Here is a 25,440-nt window from a genome sequence, read left to right on the forward strand (position 1 = left end):
ACAGGTGAGTGCAACCACATTTATCCTCTACCACACCCATGAGACACGCCCCACACCCGTGCACCAATACAGTGAGTCCATTTAAACCAACCCACTTAGACAAAAAAGAGCAACTCATATGGCTCCTACATACCGGCCCCTAATTATTTTAGAGCAATAATTACATCATACTTACCATGTAGGAGACATATTGATAAACATGATCAATCCTTTATCAAACGTTCAAAAATACAATTTCAATTCAAAATAAGCAAATACACATTAATACAAATAGACATTTGAAAAAGTCAATCTTTATGACTCTTCTGCTTCCTGTAGAAGACACACTTTAGTGATCGGCCTGTCCAAACAACCAGTCTTTGTTTTAACACGAATCCGACGCACAAGTCCTTCCACAACACTTCCAGTCACCCAAGAGTTACGAGGCGCAGAATCATCGACAACGATAACCACATCTCCAGGAATGAAGTTCCGTCCGATTCTCTGCCACTTCTGACGCTCTTGAAGCTGGGGCAGGTACTCCTTAACCCAGCGCTTCCAAAACAGGTCAGACATGTACTGTACTTGCCTCCATCGACGTCATCCATACACGTCCCCCTTCTGAAACACTCCTGGTGGCATCAATGGCTTGGTCTTAAGCAGCAACAGATGGTTAGGAGTCAAGGCCTCCAAATCATTAGGATCAGTAGAAGCTTTGGTTATTGGCCTACTGTTCACAATAGCCTCTGCCTCACAAAGAACTGTACAAAGGCCTTCATCATCCAAGTTCTGCACTTTCAAAACAGAATTTAACACCTTCCTGACAGACCTTATGAGACCTTCCCAAACACCGCCATGATGGGAACCAGCAGGAGGATTAAAACTCCACTTTATGCCCTTTTCCAGCAGCATCTCATGAATCTGTGCCTGATTCCATCCTTCCACTGCCTCTTTCAACTCACGTTCACCACCCACAAAGTTTGTACCATTATCCGATCGCATCTCCAATACCTGACCCCGCCTTGATATAAATCGACGGAGCGCATTAATAAAAGAGTCTGTGCTCAAAGATGACAACACCTCTAAATGCACAGCTCTCACTGCCAGGCATGTAAAGATAATTCCATATCTCTTTACTTCGCACCTTCCACGCTTAACTTGAAAAGGTCCGAAACAATCTACTCCAACCCGAGAGAATGGAGGTTCATCTGGTGAGATGCGATCTTGTGGAAGGTCTGCCATCATCTGATATCCCGGTGCAGCATGTAGTCTGCACACACAATGAATTTAGCTAAAATCTTTCTTATGGCAACGCTTGCACCTGGAATCCAATACCTTTGCCCATAATTCGGACAGCATGTGGTTACGTCCACCATGCCCTATTTTCTGATGTACATGTTGAAGCACAAGGTCAGAAATATGAAGAATCCCTAGCTATAATAGCAGGATGCCTCGCATCTTCAGGCATAGCTGCTCTACTAAGCCTACCTCCCACTCTCAACACACCATTCTCAAGCTTAGGATTAAGCCGACAGAGCTCGCTACTCTTCTTCACCTTTTCACCCCTCTGCAACCTACTGATCTCATCTGAATATCTCCTTCTTAGACAAAAGCAAAGAACTGCATTCTCTGCCTTGTCAAGTTCTTCTACCGAGAGAAATCCTTTAGCAGCATGGTCCTTGACAGTTTGCAACTCTCTTTTAAGCTTTTCCTCAAGATTTTCTTTAGTCACGCTAGACGCAAAGCTCTCTTTCAGCTGTTTCCTCCTTATCTGAGAGGACCTCATGGGCTGCCCCCAAGTCTGTGAACTTGTCCAGGGCTTGCGGGTTATCTTGGTTTCTGTCGGGGTGTAACTGCAAAGCCAGCTTTCTGTAAGCCTTCTTGATGTCCCTGATTGATGCACTCTTGTGTTCAATTGCATCAACAGCATGAACTAAAATGGCCATTTTAATCTCTGGATCATTTGAAGAGATCTTCCCAAAATCAAGGTTCACTGGCCACTGAATTTCTGGTTCAGCAAGAAACTTTTGCCCTGTCAACCAGGAATCATCCTTGATAAACATCCGTTTAAGGCTCATAGTTACGACCTTCTTATTATTTGGCATTTTTACCTGATTGCACCTAAAAGGTAAACCAATGGTATAATGACCATCAACCAACTTAACCGAGTCCATCACTGACTTCATAAACTGCTGATCTTCTCTAGACAAAGCAAACTGCTCATCCTGAATACATTCTGGAAAATCAGCCTTCATTTGACGTTCCCACAGCTCATCCAATCTTGCCACGGAAATCCTATTGACACTCACATCAAAAATGTCAGTCTTGCGATCCTCTCTGAGAGGACCATTCACCGTCCAACCCAGCATGGTTTTTACTGCATAGGGACCACCATCCTGACTTCTAACAACCTCCCATGGCTCTAAAGCCTTGGGCACATTGGTCCCGATCAACAGGTCTACCCCGGAATTTATCTCCAGTATCTTAATATAGCGCAAATGTGGCCATCTATCGAGATCTTCCTGTCGGGGAATATTGCATTGATTAACAGGCATGCTTTTCTGAGTAAATAAGTCAGGCAAGTCACAGTAGTGATCCAAACCCCAGTAACACCACTGCTTTGCACAGCACATGAAGGACTTTCTAACCACTGATATACCACAATTTTATCATTTCAACAGCTGCTGAAAGTTAGGGGACCTAGCTTCTATCGGATATTTATATAGAGATCCTCCAGCTTCAAACTGTATTACCCTTCAAGGACCTGCAGTTCAAAAAAGCCCCTCCAACAGCCAAACCCATCTGTTCTCTGATTGGATAGTTACATTTGTGATTGACATGACATTGGCCAATCAGATGAAAGGAAGAAAAATAGGGTCAAAATTCGTACTTGTAACTTGCAGAGATTCACACGGTTTTTCTTTGGCTAAGTCCACACACAAATCTTTTTTACGCACACACAAATTCTTTTTACACATACAAATCCTGATTTACAAGTACAAAATATTTATGACCACATTTTGAGCCCATAACAATGTCCCAAAACGTATCACCAAGACAACAAAAGAGTAGCTAAAGAAAAGGAAAATTAAGATTGTGGAGTGACCTGGCCAGTCTTCAGACATCAATTCTTTAGATAATCTGAGGAGGGAGCTCAAGCATGGAGATGCTACGTGAAAGTGAAGAAACCTGAAGGATTTAGAGTTTTTGTAAAAAGGAGCGGGCCAAAATACCTCCTGAGATGTGTGCAAACATGACGACAAACTATGAGAAATGTCTTATTATTGTGCTTGCTAGCAAAGGTTTCTCCAGCATGTAGTAACTCATGTGTTGCAGGAGGTCAATAAAATGAAACAACCATAAAGTTTAGACACTGTTTATTTCTGAGCAAACTTACAAACTCAATAGGGGATTTACCTCACATGCTGTACATGCCGTGACATTGCATAAGCTCATTGAAAATATGCTGTGTTTCAGTGCTAAGTCAAAGCTAAAGGCAGGTTCACAAAATATTAGTGTGTATGAGACAGATTGATCAAAAGATCAATTTGTCAGATGAGAATCTCCACAGTGTTTGGTTGTGTTCATTAGATTTAAAGTTTCAAAGCTTTTAGGAGCGTTTCTTTTGAGGTTTATTCAATTAATTATATGATTTAAATACATTCTCTGCATCACACAAGCTTTTTGTGATATCTTTCAGGCACATGTGGACAAGTTATTACTGGATTGGCTGGATGGTTCATTGGAATCCTAAGTTTTGCTTTACTTCTGGCTGTGCTTGTGACTACAAGGACTATCTCAATACCCTTTAACAGAGGTAAGTTAAAGTAATTATTTAATAATATGCTGTGTAAAGCGACCAATATGTTGAATATATTAATGAATTGTAACATTAATATTGTATTATTAATTGTATTATTACGAGGGCAATCCCAAAAGTAAGGTCTTCTATTGTTTTAGAAATACAAACAACCATTTATCTTCCAGAATATTTACATAATTTGAAGGGTTGAAGTAGAGTTGGGCGATAGAACGATAACGATATGTATTGTGAAATAACTTTTTCTCTATAGAAAAATTAAACTATTGCGATAGGCCGCATCTCTCTTGTCCTCTTAAAAAAAAAAGAAGAACAGCCAATCTAAATTAAGTAGCGCAGAGCCGAAACAATCACAGCCGCAGCGTCACGTCACGTGACTTGTTACGTACAGCACAAGTTCCAAGCCGTACATGTGTATTTGTTTGGGAAGCAGCTAGCCGCCGTGCCGCCCGGGTAATGGAGGAAATGAGTGTGCCAACTAGAGAAAAATCAACCGAGAGCGTGGCTGAAGGGAACCGAAGAGATTGTCGAACGGAAGGGCCATAGAAGTTCCGTAGTGTGAAGGTATTTCGGCTATTTCAAGTCTGACAAAAAACAGAGTAGCGCGCACTGTAAATTGTGCCGAAAGCAAGTCTGGAAATACAATAAAGCGGTGCACGCTCAATCTCTGACTGAAGCGCTAATTCGTCATTCGGCTTTTGTCAGAATAAAGTAACTGTTAAAACTGTTTGAAAAGCTAAGCTATACAACAAGGAGAGATTGAGAATTTACTTTTAGTTCTCAGTTTATTTGATATTTACAAAAGTTAGTCAATTTTGTCTGTTCTTCTGTAAAACAAACTAAGATTTATTTTTTTAGAATTAATATTTTGTTTCTAAGTGGAATTGACAATTTAGTAGTCTGTTTTGTTTGTTCTATTTTGAAACTTAAACGCTTTAGCGGCTGCCTTTTGTGTAGTTTGCAATATTTGCCTTTATTTATCTGAAAAAGTCTCATGTTCCTTAAGTACATCTACCCTGTTGAACTTATTATGGGAAATAAATATTTAAATCAAAACAAGCTGCTGATTATTTCACATTTTACTTGTGAGCAACGGCACATTTAAATCTTACAAATATAGTTATTTGGCTTATATTGTGATATATATCGTTATCGCCTGAAATGAAAAAAACATATCGTGATATGAAAAAATCTTGTGGTAACTGTGGTACAAAAACATGTAGTCAGACTAAAATTATAGTTTAATGCTCAGAACCTTGAATATTACATAATAAAGTTTGCTGGCATTATGTGAAGATGAACAGCTCCATGTTGACATGAATGTGCCTGAAACTATCAGAATAATCCTGGTGTGCACACTCTGAATTATGAGTAAGATCTTATTGTGTCGTTGTTTAGACTGTGTTTAATGTTTGTGTGTATCCAGTGTGCTGTATGTGGCGTCCTGCTACAGTCCTGCATGAACTTTCATGTGTTTCAGAGAAAACGTCTGAGGTGAAGTCCTGCTGTGGAGTCGGTGTGTTCATAGGTTTGTGGTTTTCTGGAGTTCTGACTGTCGCTGCAGCTCTGGCTGCATCTGTAGCTGCAAAGTGCATCAGAAAACACAAGAAAGGTGAGTTAGAATAATGGATTTATTATTTATGATTTATTTCATATATCTGTAAGGTTAGACATCCATATAACAGATGATTTGATCAGTGTCGAGTTCACATTCCTGACATTTTATGTTTGAATCTTTCCTTTAAACAGGAAAATAGTGGTTTGTTTCCTAATAACTAAAAACTCATAATTTAGAGTGTGCACACCAGGATTATTCTGATAGTTTCAGGCACATTCATGTCAACATGGAGCTGTTCATCTTCACATAATGCCAGCAAACTTTATCATTTAATATTCAAGGTTCTGAGCATTTGTCACAGTTTGCCGAGGCAAACTGCGTGGAGTGTGAAGAGTGGACCCAGGTGCAGACATTCTAAAACTCAAACTTAACTGATGATGAGCTGTTTATTAAGGCAGACAGGACATTACAAAATAAAAGGGCAAAAACAATGCAAACTAAGCAATAACCTAAACTGGGTAAGCTAGAAAGGAAGCACGAACTATGAAAAACCCTGGCTAACAGAAAAACAAACAAAACTCTAAACATGGCAATGATGATGAGGAGGATATATGAAAACCTGAACGCAGGACATGGCATGGGAACAACGCAGACAATCCGACAAGGACTGAATGAAAAGGCACAGACTAAATACACACAGGAGGCTAATGAGAGAAGTGGGAACACACGGGGAACAGCTGACACACATGAACATAACGACCTCACAGTGGAAGAGTAAAACTAAATACAATGAACACAGGAACACAAGATCTCTTCAAAATAAAACAGGAAACATAAGACGCAGACATGAAACACATGAAGGGCAAGGGAGACTTAACGGGGGGGAAGACACAAGGGGAATCTAATGACAAAGAACTATAAGAATCTAGGCATGATTAAAATGAACTTAGAAAACCTGAAGGGCTTAAACATAAACCATAAACTAAAACTCAAAACGCTGGGTCAAAAGACCCAGGATCGTGACAACATTAAATGATCATTTTAGTCTTACTACATGTTTTTGTATCACAGTTACCACAAACTGCTGCTTTTCTCCATCTGTGAGTAAAGCAGAGACATGATGTTATAATCTCATCCTTCATGTTCTCACTTTTTCTTCTTTTGCAGCTTCTCAGAGAAACCAGAGAGACGATCCTTCTAAGGAAGCTTGTAACGGTGACACTGAGCTCACAAACTGTTTAACATCGTGTGTGTGTGTCACTCAAAACCTTAGGGACTCGAACCACAAACAGTAACTCTGAGAAATCAGAGATAGTTTTTACTTTTGTCTTCCTGTTGCGTCGGCTTGTTGGAGGAACGTCTGTCTGTATTGGAGGTGTTCACGTCTGTTTTTAAAATCTCTCAGGATGAAAAACTGTTTTTATTCAGAGTCATCAGCAGCTGTTCTTTTCACAGTGATGAAGTTTGTGCTGTTAAAACTCAAAATGATGGATTTAAGAACCGAGCTGCTGTCAAAATGTTATTTTCATTGTCTATTTTATGTTTATAAAGCAGTTTGTGATGTTGATTTTTAATGAGCGTGATACAAATATTATCTTATTATTTTTGGTTTTGATTCATGTTGATTACATCAAGCTTCATAATCATAATTTTCTTTTTGTTTTTTTGGACTGACATAAAAGCACCAAAGCTCATAGCACTTTGAACAAGTATGATTATGTGTGGAAAATACATATTTACATGAATGCTCCTGAATAGAAAATTAGAAGAGAATGTTTCAGTCTTCATAATCAGGACGGACGTATTTATGACGAGTAAATCGGAAGAAGATTTGGCTGATCCTGTAAAAACTTCTGACCCTTTAAATAAAACACCTCTGATTGTTGTTATGCGTCCGTGTCGATTTGTGTATATTCAGATATTCATAAACTTCAAGCTGCCTCAACTCAAAAATGCAAAACGACAGCAGTGCAACACCAGACAGAACAGAACGACACAGACACAAGTGCAGTAGAAACGTGCAACAATGACACTCGGTTACTGTCATAACTGATGGACAAAATCACAGACAGCCTTCTGTTTAAATCTGGACAGCACATCAGATACTGTAAGCCACACCAACCACGTGTTTGTACATGTAGAAGCATAAAAACGTAACAAAAACAAACAAAGCATCATTTTAATAAAGGCAGTGTTTATTGTTGTGATTTAAATAGAAAGCCTGTCCCTTAAACAGAAATGATTGAATAGCTCATTTTTACCACTACACTCTAAAGTTAAACAGATGCTAGCACAGCTTCCTTTCCTTCTTGATCATTTTTAAGTTGTTTGACTTTTTAATATATTAAAATCTTAAAAAAAAAATCAACACTCCAGCAGCCTAACAAACATGATGACACAGAAGAATATTTATTCTTAATTTATAGTTTGAAAGGTTTGAAAGGACAGTCAGCTGGGCTGCGTGTTTCTGTCAGGAGCGTGTCTGTTAGTGATGTTTCCTCCTGAGACCATTTCCACGGTGATGGAGCGTCTTCTCCTGCTCACTTTGTCTGGAGTCACGTCTGGACATCAAAGCGGTAAGAAAACTGTCACGTGACGCACTGGACTGGAATCAGCTGGAACATGTGGACTCTGGAAACTGCAGTTTATCAGTGGGGGGTGGATAAGGAGGGCATCAGCATGCACCCGAGTCTGAACCTTCATCACACGATGTCAGCCTGCATGGATCCCAATAATCAGTTCAGATCAATACAGAAGCATCGGCTGAGTTCATGTGATCACATCCTTCTGGATTCTCACTACAAAGAGCTGCGCAGTGACTGAGGGTGTTGTCTCCGTCCCACAGAGAGAGCTTCTCTTACTCTGGATGCCATTACCTCACCCTCCCGTAACACTGTGAGGAGTGTCAGTCTCACTGAGTGAGTGGAAAAACACCCACACAGTGAACATTTAAGTCTTTGTCTCTCATGACTGACAGCTGCGTTCATATTCTGCTCTGTTTGGATTTAATGGATCAAATCCTTGAATTGTGTTTCCTTCCTGCAGGTCCTCCAACAGAAACAGTCTGCCTCACTAATACAGATCAGGACTTTAAATGAGTGAAGTGATGAGATTTTGATCAGGACATTGACTCATCTCTGATTTCAGGCAGTTTCAGAGTTGAAGTTTGTGGTTTGTTGGTTATGTTGGTGAAAATGTTTAAAGTCAGGTTAGAGATGTAACTTGTGATTTCGTGCTTCACGTCCATCACCATGACAAACTTTCTACAACCTTTACCGACCTTTTGTTTATGCTGTCCTCAACTATCTTTGATCAGTCTGCATATAAGAGAAGCAGCAGGACGCCTCAGTGGTTAGCACTGTTGCATCACAGGGGGAGCGTCCTGGAGTTTGCTCGTTCTCCTCATGATGATTTTTCCTGCAGTTAAAAAACAACAACAAAAACATTCCAGGTTTGTCCTGTTCATCTCGACTCAGGATGGTTTTTAATCTCCTCTTAGGGAGTTTCTTTACTGGTTAATAAAAAGGTAAGACCAAACAAGTTTGAGACAAAACTTAAACAGAAACACTATCAGTGTCCTTCAGCTGAGGTCTTTTCTTAGCTTTTCTCTGTAAAGTGCCACTCTGTTACCCGAAAGATTTTATTGTTATTCCCTTAAAAACATGTAAAGCAAAATTATTAAGTATAGTCGGTTCCATAAGTGTTTGGATGACAATGACTGAGTTTTTGAGAGAACATTTCAGGCAATCTTCAACTGCCTGTAAACTGAGTATACAAATAATATTTGTATTTAAAATGATATTAATGGTTCAGTTAGTTTTGATCCTCTGAAAATGTGTGTTTAACGCAAAATGTTTATTAAACTCCTTGAATTAAAGGGGAAACTTTACTTTTCAGTCACATCCTGATTCACAACCCACTGTGGTGGTGTGAGTGGGCAAAACCACAGCCATAAGCTCCCTAATACAGGAACCACTGACTGGACTCTTCTTCCTTTTTTAATATAACACTGAGTAGACCAATGGCTCCCCCTGCTGTTTATTTGATGCAATGGTGGCTCTCAGTAGGTAGTGCAAATGTTCTGTCTGCTGATGTTTATTTAATGAGGATCATGAACCTCATTTTAAATGGACTGGTTGTAATGTGATGCTTTTCTGCCTTAATTCTTTGTTGCAAAGTCTGAACAAGGTGCTTTGTTGACTGGAGCACTGAGCACTTATTTGAGTTCCCGTTGCCTTCTTATCAGTTTGAATCAGCCTGCCCGTTCTCCTTTGACCTCAGGAAACAGTCGCTCTGTTTTTTTGGACCTTTTTCTGTGAATCCTGGAGATGTTTGTGTGGGAAAATCAGACTTTAGCAGGCTGTCTTAATGCAAATATAATAAATGCTAATGTTCATTTTTTTAAAGCTTGTTTAAAGGTAAGTTGTGTTATGTTTTAGTTGCTAAATGAGCCAAAAACTATATTTAAAAAAAAAAAGAGAGAGACACGCATTAGTGGGTTAGTGATTCTTCATTAGGTTCATTAGCTAATATTTAAGTGACTACTTGTGGAAGGTGAAGAGACAGGGGGACTGGCCGTCCTGCCTGCGTCAGGAAAAAGAACCTGAGTTCACATTTTATCAGTATAATTTGTTTGTAACCTAAATTCTTTGTACATGTATTAAGAGAAGTGTGTTAACAGTACTCACCTTTGCTGGTTGCTTCCTTTTCAGGATGTGGAGCAAAAGAGTAAAAGCAGCTCAATCACCTGCTTAAGAGTTTGGTTAAGGTTGAAGTCTATATGTTATTGAATTATTTATAGGACTTGGTACAAATATAAATATGTATTTCACGTGTTTGCTCGTGTGGATGTTTATTTGTTCATTTGGTTTGCTGACCTCAGACTTGGGCTATTCCAGATGCTCACCTGAATCAGGTCGAGGATAAAAGGAAGCCACCATTTTGATTGAATCGACACATGACCACCAGCCAAACTGACAGTGGGATCTGTGGGTTAACTGGTAACGCTAAACTGCCCACAGGTGTGAATGGCTGTCCTTCTTGCTGTGTTAGATCAGAGTCAGACTGTCGACCTGTCCAGGGTGTACCCCGCCTCTCAGCCTATGGTAGCTGTACCCCCCCCAAACAGGATACGTTGACAGATAATACTCCCAAACACTTGATTCTGTTCATCTGGAAGTTGTGTTTTCAGTGGGAAAAGGAGTCACTTGGATGAGTGAAGAAGCGTTTCTCCCCCTGAAAACTCTACGTCCAGATGAACAGAATCAACTGTTTGGGATTTCCTTACCTGGATGATTGAACATATTGTGACACAATAAATAATATGAATACATTTTATTTTAGATGTCCTTCAAATCACTCAAGTTCACCTTGCACAAAAGAGTTAAAAACAATAAGAAGTGTTTGTACAAACTCTGTGTTTGCCTTTGTACTGCATTTCCTTTTATAGTTATTTATTAGTAACAAAATATTACACTAATCAAAGCCATTAAACAACATCCAACAGACTTTAAGATCTCCAACAAATGTTTAAGAAGACTAACTTTAAAAATGATGTAAAGTGTATTTTTAATAAGGTTCAGATTTATTGGGGAAAGTTCTAAATTCATGTCATTAACTGAGTGTCTGTGATCATGACTGCATGAATTAACCTCTGTGGAATTACAGGGATTATTTTACATAACCATCATCTTTATCATTGCATTAATTATCATTTCATCCAAGCATTTATTGAAGTTGCTGGCATTATGCTATAATTTGTATTACAGGGGTATCATAATCAAATATTAATATGTTTATTATAGGTGCAGTTACAACCACTTTAAATCGTTGAGTTTAATCTATAATCTTAAAAGCTTATATGCTGAGTATATTGTTACAGTAAAATAGTAGCTGAGCAAAGGCCTGAATGTATTCAGCTTCTTGTTGCATTTGAGTTTGCCTAGCAACAGGTGACGCAAAGAGGAGGACAAGTCCATGGGGACCTCACCACCATATTTGGATGGATGCCAGAAAGGGGAACTTCTGTGTCTGCATTTATCTCTTAGAATAGATCAGTGTCTGTAGAAGAGGCAAATAATGTTCTGAACATGCAAATAATGTGCTTGTAAACGCATGAGGGGGCGTCATAATACCCTGATGTTATAAAAGCAATCTGAAGTGTATTTTTGGTTGGGGATTTACAACTGATGGTTTCCAGTGTACGTCTCCCCACGCTGCGTGTATTCATTAAAATCAATTGTTTGATCAACCTCTTCTGGACCATCATTGTTTTACTCTCGTCCTCAATTTTGAACCCTTAACACCTCCTAAGACCCGAACTCTTCCACGGCATGCATTTTTAATTTGTCTTTGATATTTAGGCATATTGGGGCCCGATGAATGTAAAAACAAAGAATTACCAGATTTTTTTTTTTTTACCTTATTTTTGTTTTTAAGAAAAATAAGAGCCACATATGAGGATATTTGTTTAACATTTTGATAGAACAGTAGCAGTATAATGTCCTCATCAGTGGATATCAGGCCCATGTAGAGCAAAATTGAGTATTTTGGTCTAAATAACCCAAAATGTGATGTCCACATATGTGGACGCCAGGTCCTAGGAGGTTAAACAAAAACTGAACTTTATGAAATAACAACAGGCTGAATCCAGTCTGAGTCAATAAAACTTTATCGTTTAATGTTTGTCATTAATCATGAATCCACAACACAGCAGTTTGTTTAGTGAGTAGGAAAAACGTGAGTATTTACATCTACCATCATACACGTCACAGTTTACACCCATGCTAACACAACAAAGACTTTTATATACAAGAAATACGATTAGCGTCGTCATACAAAGGAGTGCCATCGTTGGAACTATCTAGATTTGTCATTGATGCAAAATACACAAAATCATGATAAACGTCTCCTCAGCTGCCCTGAAATGATCGGGATAATTCGACAGAATGAACTTGGATCGCTGTGGACCGGGTTTAAAAACTGGTTTACATCAGAAAACACAAGGCGAGACGACCACAGTCTACATGTATACGAGGTTTGCCCTTTATGCCCGCGATAAATACGCCCTCTCCTCGTTTATGTACAAAGAAATCAACCCGTCTCCTCCGTGAGCTCCGTCGGATTTCCCTCCACGTTCCTCCTTCTAAAGGAAACACAGACTGGTGGGGTCAGTGGTTTTAGTTTCACACAAAACTTACTTTCTTTAAAAAAGTACCAAACTACTTTTAATTTTCCTGCCATCCGACACGTTCAAGCCAAAGAACAAAAGAATGAACTGAACGTCCTGCAAACAAACCTCTGATTTGCATAGTTCATCTTCAACTGCTTCGAGTTTGATTCACTGAAATCTGAACACTTCATCGCTGCAGACCGAGTACGCAGGACCGTTTGTTTAAAGCAAGAGTTCACAGCAAAATCAAAGATGTCATTTTAACTGTGGTAACCGTAGTAACCATTTACACATCTCTTTTATCCACTCGTTTGTCTTCAATAGAACGACAGCTGATAAAATTAAAGTCCTGACACTAGTGAGACTCATCAGGTAAATATTTACTGAGGTCATAGTTCAAGCTGCGGGGGTTGTTTTCTCAGACTTTTTTTGCAGGACAAACAGTTGCCCCCTAGTGGCCACTGGAAAGAACGCAACTTCCAGCTTTGTTTTAATTTTCAGACGTGGAAGCTACAGCCATCCTTTATATACAGACTCAATCCCAGTGTCCACTCACAGGACAAAACAAACGGGATAAGAAACAAAAGCACCAGAATAAAACTGTAACGCAACAAGACAAAAGGAGCAACGACACAAAAGGCAAAAGAAAATCTATGCGTGCGTGATTGCAGCATATGCATGTAAAGTATGTGACAACATGCTGATTCACATTTTTGCTGCAAACACAGATGACATCATTTAAATGTGTGAGGGTCGATCCTGAGTGGGACACTGTGATTGGGCCTTGCAAAGGCACATTTTCTCCTGCAGAGTGATTCGGTTGGCGGGTTTAGTTCAGGGAAAAGAAAATAGTTCCCACATGAAACATCTTCAATAGGTTGTTGCTTTTTCTTCATTTCTCAGTAGCTGTCAACAATCTCAGTTTAGCTCTGATATATTTAAAAGACGGCAGATATCAAAATGTTCTAAAAGGATGAACAGAACTAAAAATCAGGAGAAAATAATGTACATTTAATTCTGCTGTGAACTTTTCTTTAGTAAACTGGTGTGTGACTTCTCTCTCTCCCTCTGGTGTAGATCGATCCTGATATAACACACACTCTCTCACAAACTGCCGTAACAGCACACACCTTCATTGTTGCAGTTTCTCATTCCTGAAAAGCTTCTCTAACCTGCCTGTGTCATTTATTTACAGCATCCCTGCTCACAGCTCTTTGTAGGCTCAGAAGGATCAAACATAAACGGGTCAGCACGACTGCATCAGGAGCTTTGCAGATAAACAACACAGAATGACAGAAAAGTGATAAAAAATTCAACCTTCCGGTGCGTTATGTGAACTGTGGGTAAAGGTTGCAGGAAGAAAATGCAATAAGGTGATTTCTAAATCTGGCTTTGTTTAAACTTAAACATATTAATATTAATCTTCATGTTTTGCAAAGGCAACAAGCATAACAAATGTGCTGTGAGAAAAACTTTGAGAGCACTCAAAGCTGTTTAAAACAGAGGTAAGATTATATGTTGTTGGCATAAACACAAAGGCGTCAGTGCGAGTCTGTAACAACTGTTTATATCGCTGTAAATACACAGAGCGCATGAATCCACCATCAGCTGCACTGAGTGTTAATATGGGTTTCAGTTTCAACAGGACAACAATCAACTCGAACTCTTCACACAAGGATGAAAGAGTTGATCATTTAGGGAACAAATGAACTAAAATTATTTTAAATGACATTTATAACTAAAAGTAGAAGAAACCAATAAAACGTGAAGATAAAAATCTAAAAACAGAAAGGTTCAAGGAGGTAACTCGAGCCGTGCTGCATAATTCACCTGTAACATCATCGGTTCACCAAACACCCGACTTCATGAATTCAGCAGTTTTCTCTCATGTTGTTTCACGAAGGCTGCAGGCTGTCTGTGCTGTGGTGCAGCCTCTGTGTGAGCCACAGGACAGTTTCATGGCTTTAACTTTTATAAGTGGGGAATAAAGTGACTGGAAACACTCACCGGACGCAGAGCTCCACTGAAAACAAAAAGTCCGGCTCTAAACTTCCACTGAACATCTTTAACCATCAGTGCTTCACTCGTATGTTTATGGTGGAGAATTCAAGCAGCAGGCCTGTATCAGTGTTCACACAGCTCATGCGCCGCAGCAGGAAATGCACATGTGCAACAACTGTCTGAATGATGGCTGTTGTTCCATGTGGCTTACTGGGTCAGTGAATGCAGCACACACGTTCACTGACATTACAGGAGCTGAATATTTAATGTGGAACAGCTCTGCTCATTTCCAGCTCTATATTTGGAGTCCATGTTTGGACTCTAGCAGAGCAGCTTTGTATGACTCATAGTTAAAAATGATACTGCAGTGTGTCTGAAACAAGCTGCTTTAGTGCCCGTCTCTTTAGATTGGCTGCTCTTTGTAAATAAAACTATGTTTGTGTTTACTGTGCACATCCATCCTGGTGTGACAGAGTCAGAAAATCCAGAACTGGTCGACTTTAGTAACTCCTGAAAATGATTTAATGGATGAAGTAAAGTTTGTGATGGTTGTAAATGTGCAGACGCGCTCACACACGCAGTCTCATCATTTCACTGAAAACAAACCTTCAGCTTCTCTACAGCAGCCAAAGCCATTCGAGGGAGAGCGCGTACAGGTCGTTAATCCTTAAATCTAAAATGTCTCAACCTGACTCACTTCGTCATAGACATATTTTTATGTGATGCCTATATTTACTTATGCATGTATCCCCTATTTTATTGTTCTAACGTAGGTTTTTTGCTTTCAGCCCTTTATGTAGACAATGTTGATTTGATTTGATTTATTTCATCGCTGTTCTCTTCTGTCTTAACTTTTAATTTGTCCCAGCTCGCTGCTCGCCCCGATGTGCAGCTTCCTGTTGAAATGCATTATTCTATTTTTGCCTTTCTGTCAAAGCACTTTGCAAAGAAATAGTGTTATTATTATTATTTAGCCTCACAGGGGAAACAGCTTTTGGGGAATATTTTCTGTAATAGATTTATCTAAATGTAGCTGGACTTAAGTTCAAAACTACAAACTACAGCGCCACCAGCCATCATCACCAACACAATATGACACTGAATCAGGACTCTGAGTTTTCTGCACCTTTAGGAGGAACCAAAACAGGACAAAGCTCAAACACAACGATCAGCTTCACCATGCAAAATGTGAGAAGGTGATCGGACACCAGGCAGAGCACAACCAGGATTTTAGCCATGTGAGCTAACGGCTGTTCAACCTAAAAAGGGGGCGAAGTGATCAGGATGACCGTCTGCACACAATCTGAGTGCTAAATGTAAAAAGAATATTTAAAACAAAACACTAAAATACAAAATATGACCCTTTGCAGTACTTTTACACGTCTACTACTAAATCCTGCTGATTCAACATCCTTGGTGTTCAAAGTGGTTTCCTAGACTACAAAGACATCAGTGCACAGTACAGTATTTCTCCAGTGCTTCCAGTGCTTCACCTCAGTCTCTGTTCAGTGAATGAACATGCATACAAAACAGTACCCTGATTAAAAAATGTACAGTCATTACTTTCATAGAAAAAATGCCAAAAAAGGTGTAGATTTACTTCAGTTAATATCCCTAAAAATACCAGCAGTCGGACGCCTCGTTCATATTTACAGGTTCTTCCGCTGAACGCATCGTCAGCTTTAAAAAAAACCTTCAGATCAATCGTTCCCTCGCTCCTGTTTTCAGGAGCTGCAATAAAACCTTCAGCTGTTGTGAAGTGCACATCGCGTCCGATGAAGCGGCTACTGTCGGCTCAGAAAGCCATCTGCACATTTCTTCAATCAAAAGTATAACGCCTGAATATAAATTATATGCATATACTTCTTTATACTGTATTACATGTATCTACATTCTCTCTTAAATATAAACACTTCTCATCTCTGTCGTTTATCTTCAACATTTCAGGAAAAAGTGACTGAAAATCTTCGAAAGCCGTCGCTCTGTTTGCATAAAACAACACTTAAAGGTACTTTTTGTAACTTCCTGTTTTCTAATATTAACAAAAGTTAACAGAATATAAATACCAGCATGACTTTATGTCCAAAACTATCTGTGTTTTCTGTTAAGATATCAACCGTAGTCAAACGAGGTCCCGGCCGTACTTTGGTGTATTACCTTTTTTTCAAACGCTGCCCCCTGGTGGTGAACATTTTATTTACATTGTTACAAAAAGTACCTTTAACCGATGCCTTTATAGCCGCTATTTATGTGAAAGAAATAATCATCATTAGTTATTTGCTTTAATTTTGGCCTTTTGTTTTCATCTTTTTAAATCATCTAAATCAGTGATTCCCAAACTTAAAGCTGCTAAACTGGAGTCCACATGAGACTGACCTTTGGTCCCCTCGTCCCACATCGAGACAGTGTCCCACATTTTGTTCACTGCAGGACAGGCACTTTCCTAAAGTCTGGCTTTTATCCAACGGCTTTAAAAAAATAGAAATACAGGGAGACTACTTAACTGGGTGAAGTGGATACAAAGGAAATGATTTTCCTTTCTTAGTTAATCTGCAGTGATGCAGAAAGGAAAACATGACAGTAAGTGACACGTCAATTATCGGGGCAGCGAAAGGAAATACAGGAGTATAAAAAGAATATATCACGGACAATAACATGAAACTTCTTGTTGTGCTTCTTGCGTCTGCTCAGCGAGGGAGGAGGGAAAGTCCTTCACAAACCTGCAGTTTGTCCTTTTACAGTTTTTTTAGGATATGTGAAGATTCACACACAAATAAACTCCAGATGTTGTAAAATGTTGTATCATCGAGGTTCATGGAATCTGGCCCTCCTGCCTCTGGAGGACACCCTGCAGTACCTTCACAGCCCACTAAGGGGCAGCGGCCCACACTTTAGGAATCACTGATCTAAATAATCCTTCAGTATAACGTCCCTGCTTTGACCGTTCTGTGTCTATAGGTTTTATTTGTACATAAATAAAAATGTTTTTAAAGTGCCGTTTGCCTTTAAATCTTCGAGGTTTTTTTTTTATTTGACTAGAAATCCCTTCGTAAAATCACGGGTTCTGTTTCAGGTGTAATCATGAATTTAGTGAAAAAGCTGAGCAGCATTTTCTCAGGTTAAACCCCCGTCTGCACATATAAGAAACAAAGAATCAGGATGCAGTGACGTGAGGACTGTTTGGTTAAAGGAAACACGTCTCAGAGGTCGAGGACTCGTTAGCCCGATGGCGTGTGTGAGAGCAGACTGAAACCTTTAGTGGTAACTGGAGGACAGCTGGGGGCGAATCAGAGCTTCCCTCAACTTCATGACCCAGTTTTTAGTTTGGCTCTCGCTCTCACGTCTTTTCTTTCTCTCTTTTAAGAAGAGTTTGTGATCTGTCTCTACAAACCATGAGGAGGCGTCCTACTCCTCGCCGATGCCGTGCTCCCACGCCACTTTAGCCTGCTCATCCTTGGTGGCTGCGATTATGGGCTGGGAGATCTTGCGTGGCATGGGCCGCGGTGCGGGAGGTGGAGGCGCTGCAGACTGGCTGATCAGGGAGTCCTCTTCAGGGATGCAGCCCTCTCGGAGGTAGGGTTTAGGGGGCAGCGCCGGAGGCTCATGGAGGTGGTAGAGAGGCGGGTGGTGGGGGATGTAGTGTGGGTGGAAGTGATGGTGGAGTTGGTGGTAGTAGTGGGGGTGTTGGGGGTGCAGCAGCACATCCTGCTGCTGCATTTGTTGAACTCCGATGGAGGCCGAACCTGGAGCCTGGGGCTGGATTTGGGACCCCGCCTGAGCCGGGGTGACGCCTCCGGGGCAGAGTGGCTGCGGCAGGGCGGGGCTTGACTCCGTCCAGGACTTCAGGTTCGGAGACGCTGTACCTGACGGGCTGGTAAGGTGAGTCGAGGTCCTCCTGGTCGGTGGTCCAAGCCTGGCTGCTGGGGACGGACTCCAGGGTGTCTGTGCGGCTGGCGGTGGGGTCAGAGGAGGAGGCGGGGCCACCAAAGTTGCTCTCACTGAGGGAGGAGACTCGGAGCTGGCGCTGCCTGACAGGTTGGAGTTACTGCCATCCAGGATGGACTGTGGACTGGTGGGTGAGGCAGGTATAGGGTGCAGGGGAGACTGGAGAGAGGCGAGGAGAGTCACACAAACAATCACTAACACAGAATCTGTGATTAACAGCTGCAGTTTTATTAAATATGTTTAATCTGTGTCGATATTTCATGTCTGTTAATATTTAACAAAGCAGGTCGGCCACATTCTGATTTTTCTCATGCATAAACACGAAGATTAGAACTTATTTACAATTAATGATTTCTAACTATAATCATTTCTGATTGAAGCGTAGAAGCAAAACACTGATAGTATACATTAACAGGCACACTTTATAAATATACCAAGTAACACAAAAAGCAGGATTCTGGAGTGTTTATTAAAAAACAGGAAAAAGGAAACATGAAATCAATAAATCAAATATTGCTGATGAGATCAGGAACAGGACACGAATGTTTACAACTGAACAGAAAAAGACACAAAGGCGGCCTCACAGACGTATTTGTCTTAACTGTTGGTGAATAAACTGTAACTTTTCAGCTGGTGTTGCAGACTCAGCTGTGAACACTGATGCTTCATTTAAAAGAAACAAAAACATGGACACAAAGAAAAACACACAGACAGTAATGTGCACTGATTTGTGAGTGCATACACACACACACACACACACACACACACTAATGGACTGACAGACAAACTTCATCCAGACAGACAGCAGGCATGAGGAGGAGGAGGAGGAAGAGGAGGAGAGGGGTACCTTTCTTAAAGAGCGCGCGGGGAGAGCTGGAGGGAGGTCGCTGACCTGGTGGTGGAAAGCGTCAAAGTGCATCGACAGGTGTTGCCCTACAGGGGGAGACACAGCAGGACTGACTGAGAGAAACTCGCACACACTCACACACATTTCAGACCAGAGAGGAGGAGGAAGAGGAGGTGGGAGGAGGGGCAAGGGGGAACGAAGGTCAGAGAGTGGAGAACAAGAAAGTAGAGGCAAGTGGGTGGGGTTAAAACAGGAAAGAGGGTGAGTTGGAGGAGTGTGTGGAGGAGGGGAGGTGTTCAGCTCTGATAGCATTTAAACTGTTTGATTGCAGCGGTATAAAGTGTGTGTCTGTGTGTGTCTGTGTGCAGTGAAAACAAGATCAAATTAACCAAAGTTCACTCTCAGCGAACGCTTCCTTTCTTTCTCGCTGTGCTTCGAGCCGTGCAGACGTCTCCTCTGAGGTCACAGGAGCCACCAAACGCTTCATAAACACTTCATGTACCTGAACTTTCACTCTTGGGACTCAAAGTTTTGAATAACACGATTTGCAAAACCGAGAATGAGTGTTCAGTGGTTTCTGGGAGGAACTAATACGAGTCTGCATCGTCACAAATACTCCTGAATGAAAAGCAGAGCTGCTTTGAATCCCCGATCATAGAGGTCATGGAGAGGAGAGGCCCAGCACTATTCTGTTAATACTTTCTCAGCCAGTCAAAGCACAGCTTGCTTAAAGGGGGAAAAAAGCTAAAACAGCTGTTTTCAGACAGAAGACGAACTGAGAGGCAGCACCGAGACCCAGCATTAGATACACAGGGATCATGAATCATGCGGAGCTAATCTAACAGAGGTCAGGAACAAAGAACGGAGGAACAAATGAACATAACAGAGGAGCTGAATCTCCCCTGAATTTTGCCTCAGATAACAGAGACGCGTTTTCTGACCCGGTGCGGTTTAGACCACAGCCAGGAAAACCCGAACCACTTCAGAGGGTACGTTACAGAGTCTCCCACACAAACACACTGCAGGGGAACCTGTGGGGATTCCCCACACACAATATGATGCAGAAGAATCAACGTTTCGCTCTCGCACAAAACAAACCCAGCAGGATGACACTTTCTGGGCTAAATGCGTTTAGTGGCTTCACGTCTAAATTTGTTTAAAAAGTGGAGTTTAGTAAATATCTAATAAATATTGTCTACATTAGACATTAATTCTGTAAGTCTAACACTGTAGCCTGAGGTGTTTCTCTGTAGCTGTGAGCTGTGTGTGAGGGGGACAAACGGTACATTCTCTTGGTGGTCATGATCATCCAGCTGTGCATGTGTGGTTCTCCCTGGGCTACGTCTCACTGACACACTCACGCAGCTGTTTTTAGGATTATTGTTTCACAGTACGAAGGTTCTGAGTTCAAATCCACTGAGGCGATAAAGAGGAAGACCTTTCATGTTTCAGACGGTTTTAGATGTAAAAGAATGACATAAAAAGATTTAACGCTTCAGCATCTGGCAAAGTTTGATTCATGCTTGGTGGGAAACAACACAGAGACAAACTGAAACACACACACGCACACACACACACGCACGCACGCACACACACACACACACACACACGCGCACACACACACAGTAGTTTCGTACCTTGAGGCAGGTTGCGTGGTGGAACAGGTGGAGCCATGACACTGCCAACGTGGGAGGAAAGGAAAGGGAGGGCTTCTCTGGTACCGCTGTCCAAACTCCAACTACTGGGAGTGGTCAGGACTGGAGGGCAGAAAGTGAAGACGGGTGGAGTGGAGAAGATGAATAGATGACATTTTTACATAAATATTCTGTAGTGTGTGTGTTTGCCGACCTTTCTCAGCCACAGAGAGGTTTGGGTCGCTGCAGGGTTTGCATGGACCGATCACCTGGTGGAACAAAGCCCGCTGGAAGTTTGGTGGCTGAGGAGGAGACCATGAGCTTGTTAGAGAGACCACAGCGATCACCTGAATCAGACTTTAATCCGCCTTCAGCTCAGTAAAGAAATGAACATGATTGCATTCGAAAATATTTAGAAGAATATCTGAGGGTAGGTTGAATCCACGAAAAGCACCTGCAGCATCACAGGTCAGTTGATCCCAGTCCAGCACAAACAAAACTAATCTTTAACACAAAAAAAGAGCTTCCAGTTTCCTCACCGGTCAAATCCCACTTTACCCTCTGCATGTGACGTACTTGCAACTTTTAATAAATCAGATCTTGATTTGTCAGACAACTGTCACTGCTGTAGTTCAGGATTCCCCCTCCACTGCTTTACCTGTCCATTGTCTGTGATGTTGGTGTACATCGCGCTGCTCGGCCTGTCTCTGTGCGGCGGCAGCAGCATCAGCATCTCTCTGTTGTGTCGGTATTTGTCAGGCAGAGACGGAGAGCCGACTGCAGACGGACAGATTACAGAAGTGAGAAATGTGTCTGAAAGAAAATATCAGAAAGCTAAATATAGTTTTAAAAATCTTCCATGGGCCCCTCACCTCTGATGGTTGAGGGGGCGGAGTTTATCATCTGAGAAGGTGCAGAGTGGGTGGAGCTAAGACTGGAGGAGGACAGGCTCGCCTGCAGTTCCAAGAAATTCGAATATAATATTGTACATCTGGATTACAATAATGTGAGGTAATCGAGGAATGATGCTCAGCTGTGCAGAAAAAGCTGGACATGATAATATTACAGTCTTTTATATTCATATGTGATATATGGAGTGTTTCTTGTTTCTTGCAACAAATGCGTTTCCTCTCTGGGAATCACGTTTTTCACTGACCTGCATGCGGTAGAAGTCCTCAGGGTGTTCCACCACCATGCCGTCAGCCAGGATCAGCAGATTACCAACGTTTCCCATCTCACTGGAGTTGTGAGAGGAGAGAGAGGAGGAGGAGTTGCGCACAGGAGTCAGAACAGCTATGGGACTGGGAGGAGGGAAGGAAAGGAGGAAAAAGGAGAGGAAACAGGGAGGGTAAAGAGAAGGAGGGCGGGGAGAAAGGGAAATTCCAGGTAGAAGAAAAGGAAGGAAGGCAGGAAGGGGAAGGGCCGAACAAACCAAAAAAGAAGAAGCAAAAACCAAACAGCCGGCATGCATGAGGTGATGCGGTGAGAATGAGAGCGACGGTCAGACATGAGCATGCAGGAAGCACGATGCAGATGCAGGGTGGTGTTGGTGAAGGACGAAGGAGAGAAAGAGAAAATGGCAGATTTTCAGAAAGTGCGATGTGAGCAGAGGACAGCAGAGATGCTGCAGGAACTTCTCAAAGATCATTAATGAGACACAGCAAGTGAACAACAGATGGAGGTGAAGCCAGTGAGGAAGTGTGTGCTGACTGTGAAGGGTGTCGATGGTACTGCAGTGTTTAACACATTTAATTTAACAGTTCCATTTAAGAATAAGATGAAAGTGATTAACGAGGATTATTAGTAATTTAATGCATTCTTTTCTGTTTTATATATTTACAGTAGTGCTTCCAACTATCAAATGCAACAAAGCACAGCAGAAGATGTGGAGACAACCAGGACAGAACCTGGATTGATACCCAGACCTCACTCTACCCAGCCACCTCACACGCCTCTTTATGGGGACATGAAGCGCTCCCAAACCACCCGTCGCTGATCTCTTATTCCAGTGAGGCTCCTCTGAGGCCACCACTCGTCCTAAGCCCAGAACCGGAGCTTTGCCTGGTTGGGCCGGCAGACCCAGTCTGAGGAGTGGAGCTAAACTCGGTGAATATGATTTGATATCCTTTTTTTCCTGTATTTAGAAGGGCAGTGACAGCTTTAGAGGGAAGGTTGGAGGCTTCTTTGTCTCTCTTGATGCGTGCCCCTTTGACCCGACCCTCTCTGCAGACTTTCATCAATGAAATTTAAGTCTTAGAGGAAACTGACTTTGAGGATTTTTTTAAACGTTTTCAACATGTTTAGATACTAAGTGAGGTTTTGATGACATGGTGGTGCAGACTGAGTGTATCAGGTTGTAGCTGAATAAGATTAAAGCAGGAGAGTCGAACAGGCACTTTAAAAAAGTCTCTGTGTGTTGCTGACCTGTGTCGGTGCATCAGTTTGAAGCTCTCGGGGCTCATGGGGCCGTGAGTGGCCAGGATTCCTCTGGGTGTGTTGGGCCCTGAGCCGGACTTGTCTAAACCAGGCAGACCCTGCAGAGACACGTAGAAGCACTGCTCTGAATATTCACACTGCCCTCAGGTGTACACACAGACAGAACAATCACTGGTTGGAAAGTTAAAATGATGCCTGGAAAACTAAATTATGAACAGAGGTTCAAAGAGATTCTTTGCAGTGACGTAGTCTCTAAGCTTGGCGCACGCTAACATCCTCTTTGAAGAAGAAACTAATTCGGCTCTGCAGTCGTGCAGATCCATCCTTCCAGCGTGTTTACATCATAATGAATCTTCTTCTACACGCGTTAATTTTGGTTCATGAGCTACTTCTGAACAACAGCTCCGTGTATGTATTTATACCCCTGAGGTTGTAATATTATATTATTTCGTGTGCTCACATGGCAGAGGCTGCTCCTCATCATCTGGAACTGATCTATCAGCTTCTTGTGCAGGGGACGCATTTCTGGGTGCACCAGCTTCTCATGCACAGCCAGACCGACTCCCAGGATGTGAACCTGTGTGAAAACCAGTTTTTAAAAAACGTCAGCGGACAAGATTTCACACAAGAACCCTGTTAGTATGAGAAAGAATGAAGACGAAGATGTTGCTCACTTTGGTCTAAAGACAAATCCTTCCTTTGGGAAATTTAATGCAAGTGTTTCACCTGCTTTACTTTTGCTTCATGTCGACAAATGTTTTTCTAGTGGATCAAAAAATCTGACACGGGAGAGGGGGGTGAGGTTGGGGGGGGGGGGCCCTTAGGCTCCAGATTTCTTGTGACCACCAGCTGATTCATAACTTTTCAACAAGTAGCGTCTCCTCCGATCAGCTGTGTGGTTGAGTGATTCAGCTGAGGCTGAAAGTATTAGCCCCCCAGGATTATGGAACATTTTCTAAACTTCTTCCCAGTTTTTGCAGCATCGATGAAACTTGATATAATCAAAGATTCATCAGTGCTATTTAGTAGCTTTTGAGACATTTTGTAAAATAAAATACATTTTTAGTCTCGCTTTATATCAAATATAGTAAAAAATGGGGTTGTCAAAAATATTAGCGACGTGAATGTTCGCTTTCAAAACACCTTCAGTAATTAACCAACGAGCTTTGAAAGCACACCTGTGCTGTCAGTTGGCTTCCTAACAACATTCAATCAGCTTAAAAATACTCCAAGGAACAGGACGCCTGAACACATGAGAGGGACGAGTGTTACTCACCACGCCAGAGACAAAGGAAATCAGTCTGGATGTTGCATCATTGCTGAGTACAAGGAGACAAATTCTTTAAGAAACAAACCTGGTCTTGGCATAAGCGCAAGATTTCAAGAACTCTGGAGAAGAAAATAGTCACAGATGTCAGCAAGATGATTGTTGCTGACCAGGCCTCTTCTGGAGTTGATGTTTCAAGGAACACAGTTGTGACGGCTCTTCGTCGTGGTGGGCTTCAGGCCCATTGTCCCAGAGGAACCCCTTTACTTAAAGAGCGGCACATCACAGCCTGACAGCCCACGGACTATTAATGGCCATGGGGCAAATCATTTTGGATGTCTCATTTCTTTCTTGTTTTGTATCAATAAAATATCCTAATTAAACTTAAACATTGTTATTTTAGAAACAGATACACTATAAACAACAAAGACTTGTTGTTAATGGTCATTTTCACATTGAAATCAAGAGTGTTGTCTAATTTCATAAGCAGGGGTAATAATTTTCCCCTCAGCTGTACATGACTGTTCTGACAGAGCTGAGACGCCTGTGCATTTACACAGGAAACAGAATTTCCACAATCTTTCCTTCAGTTCAGTGAAAGCATGAATGATAACATACGTCTGCATGCAGATATATGAAAACATAAAACTATAGATTCAACTATTACAGGATTCTGAGGTTTTTCTTCATTCTGGTCATCGTGACATTTGTATCACGCTAAAGGTCAAATTCTCCACATGGTTCTATCTGAACACACTTACAGCTCTATATGTGCTTCAGTG

At 41.5% G+C, this 25,440-nt stretch overlaps 1 long non-coding RNA gene and 1 pseudogene across 1 annotated transcript; one reads left to right on the plus strand and one right to left on the minus strand.

Annotated features, from left to right (window-relative positions):
* The first annotated feature begins 4,238 nt into the window (after window positions 1-4,238).
* On the plus strand, window positions 4,239-7,223 carry LOC120440310. Its single transcript, XR_005613157.1, has 3 exons — window positions 4,239-4,363; window positions 5,280-5,411; window positions 6,525-7,223. It is a non-coding gene; the product is annotated as an uncharacterized LOC120440310 (long non-coding RNA).
* Window positions 7,224-17,934: 10,711 nt separating this feature from the next.
* Window positions 17,935-25,440, minus strand: part of LOC116317057 — a 243,643-nt pseudogene continuing 236,137 nt past the window's right edge.

The sequence above is a fragment of the Oreochromis aureus genome, linkage group 5 (genome assembly GCF_013358895.1).
Source record: "Oreochromis aureus strain Israel breed Guangdong linkage group 5, ZZ_aureus, whole genome shotgun sequence".
Taxonomy (NCBI): domain Eukaryota; kingdom Metazoa; phylum Chordata; class Actinopteri; order Cichliformes; family Cichlidae; genus Oreochromis; species Oreochromis aureus.